The sequence below is a fragment of the Ovis canadensis genome, chromosome 16 (assembly GCF_042477335.2).
Source record: "Ovis canadensis isolate MfBH-ARS-UI-01 breed Bighorn chromosome 16, ARS-UI_OviCan_v2, whole genome shotgun sequence".
NCBI classification, from domain to species: domain Eukaryota; kingdom Metazoa; phylum Chordata; class Mammalia; order Artiodactyla; family Bovidae; genus Ovis; species Ovis canadensis.
This window is the reverse complement of record NC_091260.1, coordinates 13,245,593-13,253,808: the sequence shown is the minus strand read 5'-3', so window position 1 is coordinate 13,253,808 and position 8,216 is coordinate 13,245,593. Positions and strand designations below refer to the sequence as shown.

General features: G+C 38.9%; 1 pseudogene; it reads left to right on the top strand.

Moving 5' to 3' along the window:
* Positions 1 to 1,223: 1,223 nt before the first annotated feature.
* LOC138421946 (olfactory receptor-like protein OLF1) lies at positions 1,224 to 5,290 on the top strand (annotated as a pseudogene).
* Positions 5,291 to 8,216: the final 2,926 nt, after the last annotated feature.

The window sequence follows — 8,216 nt, the reverse complement described above, 5'->3', positions numbered from 1 at the left end:
ACTTTGCTGGTGGTCCAGTGGTTAAGAGTCCATCTGCCACTACAGAGGACATGGGTTCAATCCCTGGTCCAGGAAGATAACCACAAGCCACATTCCATCTAAGCTGTGCACCACAACTGCTGGACCTGTGATGTTAGAGCCCACGGTCTAGAGCCCATTGTCTGCAACAGAAAGTAGCCCTACTCTCTGCAACTAGAGAAAGCCCATGCAGAGCAAGGAAGACACTGCACAGCCAAAGTAAATAGATAGGTAGAGAAATAATTTAAAAAAAATAAAGTCCTTTCATCTTCTCAGAAAGCACCTACGATAACAGGTTCTATAGCAGCCCCGCTGGTCTCACCCTTCAGTGCAACAAAAAATATTACATTTCAGTGCTAAGGATATCAAGTAACATTTTTAGGAACTTCCATGTGGTTTTTGAAATAATTTAAATGAGAGCTACATTTTAAAATATATGAACTATTTAAAAGAACCTCTACAGTATTAGAGCGTAGGACTCTAGTGGGATTTCAAGTGTCAGAAAAATACAACCACAATATTACGGAGAGTAAAAATTGCCTCTTCAAACTAATGCTAATAGAATTGCTATTATAATTATGAAGCTGTTTCAAAATAATAATTCACAATAACCTACTAATTATTTACTAGGAATCTCTTGGAAATGAACATGTTTGGAATCTTCAGTTATTAGGTCCCTAATGACTTGAGAATGTATATAAAAGTCCTTGGTTCTATTGGTGAAGTTATTCATCTAGGTAATAGGAAAATGTCTCCTTCTTGGGTAAGTAGCTTCTGTGTTTACCAGGTTGGCTTTATTGATGCAAAACTAGACTTTTATGGATATGAGACCACTGATGTGTCAAAATAGTTACAAAATCATATGTATTAGCATATTATCCACAAATAAATCTACCTGTGTCATTCTTGTATAGCTTCTACAGGGATCCGAGACACTCACCTTGTTTAAATAATTTTTTTTTTGTTAACAGAAATAAACTGAAACACAATTGGCTACCATGTAGTGAACTGAAAGATGATAGTATCAATTAATTTATTTTCTATTCTAACATTGTTTTGCTATACATTTATGAAAAATTTAGCGAATCACTTAAGTTTGATTGAATCTTTTTGGTCATTCCCATTGAAAGCAAGAATCCAAGATCCACTCTCATCTCTGACTTTTCCCCTCGTGCTTCTCTTCTCACTCACGTTTCTCTACATCGATGGTGGTGGTGGTGGTAGAGGTGATTTGGTTACTAAGTCGTGTTCAACTCTTTGCAGCTCCATGGACTGTGGCCCCGGCTGGCTCCTCTGTCCATTGGATTTCCCAGGTAAGAATACTAGAATGAGTTGCCATTTCTTTCACCAGAGAGTCTTCCTGACCAGGGATCAAACCCAGGTCTCCTGAGTTGTGGTCATTCTCCTGTATTGTAGGCAGATTCTTTAAGGGTTGAGCCCCTAGGGAAACCCTTCTTGGTCTATTGGAAGGATGCTTGCCGTGAGTCCCTGAGAGCAATGGACTGTGTTTTCAGGAAATAACTGAGTCATTCTGCCCTGCCTTCGGCAAGCCTGTACCACAGCCTGTCTCACGGAGGCCGCACTGTTAATTCTCTAAGCACCTTCATGGCTGTCCTCGTGAACTCTGACTTCACACATATCTGAATTTGAATTATACCTGTCAACTACTTGCGGAGTGACTCGGAACATTAAGCTTCAATGTTCCCATGCAATATACAGAATCAATAATGAGAATCTAGCTTACACAGCCAATCTGTCTTGAAGTTTTGGAGGCAGGAGCCTGGGCTCCGATCCTATTTTCATCACGGCTTAGCTCTCCAGCTCTCGGTGCTTTAGCTCCCTCAACGTAAGAGAAAGACGACAGTGACAGCAACTGCTGTGAAACCTTGTTAGCATACCTTTGTGTGACAAGTAAACACATTATATGTAAAGTGTTTAGAATATTGCATTTCACATCACAATCATTATATAAATGATAACTATTATTTTAAAAATCTATGACATAGTTCTAATTATTACCTAGGGATAAGTGAGAGCAGTGGAGTTGTTTCTGTTGTTGTTTAGTCATTAAGTTGTGTCCAGCTCTTTGTGACCCCATGCACTATAGCCCATCAGGCTTCTCTGTCCATGAGGTTCTCCAGGCAAGGATAACTGGAGTGGGTTCCTATTTCCTTCTCTAGAAGGTCTTCCGAGATCAGGGATTGAACCCACATCTCCTGCTATGGCAAATGGATTCTTTACTGCTGAGCAGAGAGCAGTGGAGTAATTGAAACTAATCTTCACTCTGAACCTATTATGTGCCAGTCTATCTAAAGTGAGACAGCAAGAAAGTGTAGATAGATAGTTTTCCTAATTTAACCTGGCAGAGAAACCATGTGAAATACTGTTGTCATTATTATAGTAAAATTTTAAATATATATAATGTTATATGTAATAATATACATATAGTATATTTATTAAGTATAGCAGATTCTCTCTCTCTATACACACACACACATAATTGTGCAAGGTCATACAGTCCATGTGGCTAATATGAGATTCTAACCAAATGCTTATTAATTCTAAATTTAGGTCTTATCATTTCTAAATACTCTGATTACCTTGAAAATAGGCAAAATAAGAATAAATTAATTACTATTCTAACAAGGTACTGCGTCTCATTCACACTCTTTAAGGTAATAACATAAGACAGCATCCTAACCCTTCTAATTCTCTTAGACTTTTCTGTGCCTATGGTAGAGCATACTTTTAGTGATTAGATGATGTTACAACAATGAAGTTCTTAGCCCTGTAGCTGTTTCAATAATTTTATATAAGTGAGAGAATGATCCCAAACATTTGTTCTAGCCAACTGTGGCACTAGTAACAAAGCTCATTGGAGGTTTCACTTGCTTGCTTTATAGATTTCCAAGTCATCCTTCAAGGTTACAATAAAAAGTCTTATATTTCAAAGTCATGTTCAAATTCTCCTTGCTTCCAGAAAATCTCTGAGATTACAGGAACAGAAATTGACAAAATTCTTAGACTCAATTATCCTGAATTATATTAGGACAAAAATTAAACACAGCTATTTGTGTTTGCTCACATGTATAATTAGTGAGGAGGCTATATAGAGTGATTTTTAAAGGTGAGAAGTTAACTTAATACTGTTATGCCCAGTGTCCGAGTCCCCAAAACTGAGAGAATAAGACATCCACAGCAATGCAAAAGCATAAAGGGGTTTATTGCTAGCTCGACCTAGGGCTCAAGTCTTATCCATCGCAGTGGAATCTTGACGAGAGCCCCGAGCTCTGAATCACATCTACTTTTATGCAGATGGTTCTTTGTTCCTGTAACAGCATAGCTGATTGGTTAAACTGTACACGCGTGTGGGACTTTTAAACCTTGCATCCCTATCCGGATTGGCTCAGGTCTGGTGCAGGCGTTGGGGGGGGGGGGGGCAGTGCTACGGGGATTTTTTCTGATTGGTTGAGCTACACTGCCTGCGGGAGTTCCCAGTGCCTCAGCTTTCCTAGAGACTAAACCTCAGGCCTCGCCTGCCCCTTAGAGCCCGTCCTGGCTTCAGTTTGGTCCTAACAATATTAATTTTTTGCCCGCTTTACTCAGTCATCTAATATTTATGCTGTACTTACTAGAAGCCAAGAATGATAAAGAATGCCAGAGAAAAGCAGTTAATCACTTTAATCTCCTTGACTTAGTATCTTGACAGGATCTAAGGAACTGCCTTAAACTCGTTTCTGTCTACAACATGTTCTCAGCTGATGTTTACTGATATTTACTTTCATTTCACTAATATCATTTTTGATTTTCATTATTGTTTTAATAGCTGAATTATATCTCATTTTATCACTCTAATTACAGTCAAGAGTACAACACACTACTATCTATTAAATACTGGACAGAAGGAGTACATTCTTCTAGAATTATCAGCACAAGATGTACTCAAGTTAACATATTTTTAATAACAGATATATTTTCCTCTTACCATCATTTCATTTATTACTTCATTATTCATTTAATCCTCTGTACTAGCTATAGGTCTATACTTGAGAATTTAAAAAAGTAAGAAATATGAGATATTATCTGCGATGTCTGTCCAGTGGAAGAACTAGCTGGCAATCAAACAAGTAAAACTATCAACTATGAGATAAAGCTATTAGATTCTGAAATATGTTTCTCAGAATTTATATTTGGAAGGAGATTTGGTCTGGGACTCTTGACTTGATTGCTTGTTTTTTTGTTGAAACAATAAAATAACCTTATAAGTATATCTATTCTTTTTCTCCTTCTATCAACATAGCATCTTAGGATGTTAGAATTCTCATAAGAAGAAAACAGCACAGAATACAGACTTTTTGGATGGAACCTGTGCCTTGGTGACAGAGTTTGTTCTGTTAGGGTTTCCAACTCGTCCTGAACCGCAGATTGTCCTGTTTCTCCTGTTTCTGACTTTGTACTCTATGCTTTTAATGGGGAACATTGGATTGATTATGTTAACCAGGGTTGATCCACACCTTCAAACCCCCATGTATTTTTTCCTTAGTAACCTATCCTTTGTAGACATTTGCTATTCTTCAGTCATCGTTACCAAAACGCTTGTCAACTTCCTCTCAGAACAACTCAGTTTCCTGTCATGGCTGTGCCCTACAGTTCTATCTCTTCTGTGCTTCTGCAGATACCGAGTCCTTTATCTTGGCTGCCATGGCGTATGACTGCTACGTTGCCATCTGTAACCCTTTACTGTACACAGCTGTGATGTCTTGGGGCATCTGTATATGGTTGATCATCTTGTCATACTTTGGAGGCAATAGGAGTTCCCTGGTGCACACATCCTTTGCATTTATTCTGAAATACTGTGATAAAAATGTCATTAATCATTTTTTCTGTGACCTCCCTCCCTTGCTTATCGTACACAGACACGTCTTGAGTGACTTCTCTCCACATACGGCATCTCAGTGGAAATTATCTGATTCATCGTCATCATCATCTCCTACTTTTACGTTCTCCTCAGTCTTAAAGATCTGTTCTTCCAGCGGGAGGAAGACCTTCTCTACCTGTGCTTCTCACCTGACATCCGTGGCCATCTACCAGGGAACTCTGCTCTTCCTTTACTCACGACCCAGCTACCTGTATTCTCCCAACACTGATAAAATCATCTGTGTTTTACACCATCATCATCCCAGTGCTGAATCCCTTGATTTATAGTTTGAGAAACAAAGATGTAAAAGACGCTGCTAAAAGAGTCTTAAAACCAAAGATAAATCCCTCCTGAGATATAAGGTTCCAGGATTCACTTAAATCCCTGATTACAAAGTCCAGCTGTATGTATGCTCAGTCGTGTCCAACTCTTTGTGACCCCATGGACTATAGCCCACCGGGTGCTTTTGTCCTTAGAATTATCCAGACAAGAATACTGGAGTGGGTTGCCATTTCCTCCTCCAGGGAATCTTCCTCACCTAGGGATGGAACATTTATCTCTTGCTTAACCTGCATTGACAGGCGGATTCTTTACCCCTGCAATGCCTGGGACAAACTGTAGCTAAGAACCTGCAACAAGCTTGCCAGCACATACACAATTTCTCACACAAGCATTTTATCAAACACTTGTTTTCACAGAGCCAAAGACATTTAATAGCCCCCAGATAAAGGAAATATTTAAAAGTTTCAAAATGGCCACAAACTAATAGTTGGATAACCTTCCAACTATTCAGTTCAGTTCAGTGACTCAGTGGTGTCTGACTCTTTGCAACTCCATGGACTGCAGCACACCAGGCTTCCCTATCCATCACCAACTCCCAGAGCTTGTTCAAATTCATGTCCATTGAGTTGATGATGCCATCCAACCATCTCATCCTCTGTCGTTTCCTTCTCCTCCTGCCTTCAATCTTTCCCAGCTATGGGGTCTTTTCTAAACAGTCAGTTCTTCATATCAGGTGACCAAAGTATTGGAGCTTCAGCTTCAGCATCAGTCCTTCCAATGAATATTCCTTTATTATTGACTGGTTTGATCTTCCTATAGGCCAAAGGATTCTCAAGAGTCTTCTCCAACATGTCAGTTCAAGAGCATCAATTCTTTGGTGCTCAGCTTTCTTTATGGTCCATCTTTCACATCCATACATGACTACTGGAAAAACTATAGCTTTGACTTGACGGACCTTTGTTGCTAAAGTAATGTCTCTGCTTTTTAATATGCTGTCTGGGTTTGTCATACCTTTTATCCCATGGAGCAAGCATCTTTTAATTTCCTGGCTGCAGTTGCCATTTGCAGTGATTTTGGAGCCCAAGAAAATAAAGTCTGTCAATTCCAACCATTAGGAGCTGGGAGTTAATGCTAGGACAGATTGTAATAAGTTGTCTTAAAAGATACAGTAAGAACCTCAGAGATTGTGTCTGTGTGTGTTTTCATGTGTAGAATATCTCATTAACGAGATTGCATTTACAAAATTACTGGATTAGAGAGGAAGCCATATTCCTTTGGTTTCTGTGCTATCTCTTGTACCCAACTAGTCAACTGCACTTTGATCAAATTACTTATTTTTTCTGTCTCAATTATCTGACCTGTAAAATAAGGAGAGTATAGTACCTACATCAATGACTGTTGCATGTTTGACTAAATGCTGACAATCATGCCTGAATCATTTTAAACACTTGATAGATCTTAAATACGTATACTTCTTTAGTCAATTAAATTACATAAAGTACAGAAGATGGTGTGAGGCAGGGGTGCTAGGAAAGCAATCGAAACAATTTCAAATACCTTTTCTTAAATGCTGTCCAATAACAAGTCAAGAACCTTCTATACCCAATCTAATGCAAATTAATTTGAAAACTTTTTCTAAGTGGCATCTTGTATACTAAAGGTTAATTGCAAGAAAAGTATTTGTTTTCCTCCCTATCTTTTATTTTTCTGTGTGAAAGTATTACTGAAAGTATGGAACATCCTTCTCTGGTATCTCAGAAACACAATGAGCTACTGAACCTGTGTCTTCAATGGCTTGTCAACTGACATGACATTGGGAAGCACCACAGAGAATATTCACTTGAAGCCTGGACATAAAAGGACATGTATAATTGCAAAATATATTTCTATAACTTTTGTTTTTGTTTATTAATATTTTCATAATAATAATATTATTATTGAGGCCACCCAAGGTGGGTGGGTCATGGTGGAGAGGTCTGACAGAATGTGGTCCACTGGAGAAGGGAATGGCAAACCACTTCAGTATTCTTGCCTTGAGAACCCCATGAACAGTGTGAAAATGCAAAATGATAGGATGCTGAAAGAGGAATTCCCCAGGTCAGTAATTTCCCAATATGCTACTGGAGGTCAGTGGAGAAATAACTCCAGAAAGAATGAAGGGATGGAGCCAAAATAAAAGCAATACCCCGCTGTGGATGTGACTGGTGATAGAAGCAAGGTCTGATGCTGTAAAGAGCAATAGTGCATAGGAACATAGAATGTTAGGTCCATGAATCAAGGCAAATTGGCAGTGGTCAAACAGGAGATGGCAAGAGTGAACGATGACATTCTAGGAATCAGTGAACTAATAGACTGGAATGGGTGAATTTAACTCAGATGACCATTATATCTACTACTGTGGGCAGGAATCCCTCAGAAGAAACAGAGTAGCCATCATGGTCAACAAAAGAGTCCAAAAGGCAGTACTTGGATGCAATCTCAAAAATGACAGAATGATCTCTGTTCGTTTCCAAGGCAAACCATTCAATATCACAGTAATCCAAGTCTATGCCCCAACCAGTAACGCTGAAGAAGCTGAAGTTGAACGGTTCTATGAAGACCTATAAGACCTTTTAAAACTAACAACCAAAAAAGATGTCCTTTTCATTATAAGGGGACTGGAATGCAAAAGTAGGAAGTCAAGAAACACCTGGAGTAACAGGCAAGTTTGGCCTTGGAATACAGAATGAAGCAGGGCAAAGACTAATAGAGTTTTGCCAAGAAGATGCACTGGTCATAGCAAACACCCTCTTCCAACAACACAAGAGAAGATTCTACACATGGACATCACCAGATGGTCAACACCAAAATCAGATTAATATTCTTTGCGGTCAAAGATGGAGAAGCTCTATACAGTCAACAAAAACAAGACCAGGAGCTGACTGTGGCTCACATCATGAACTCCTTATTGCCAAATTCAGACTTAAATTGAAGAAAGTAGGGAAAACCAGTAGACCAT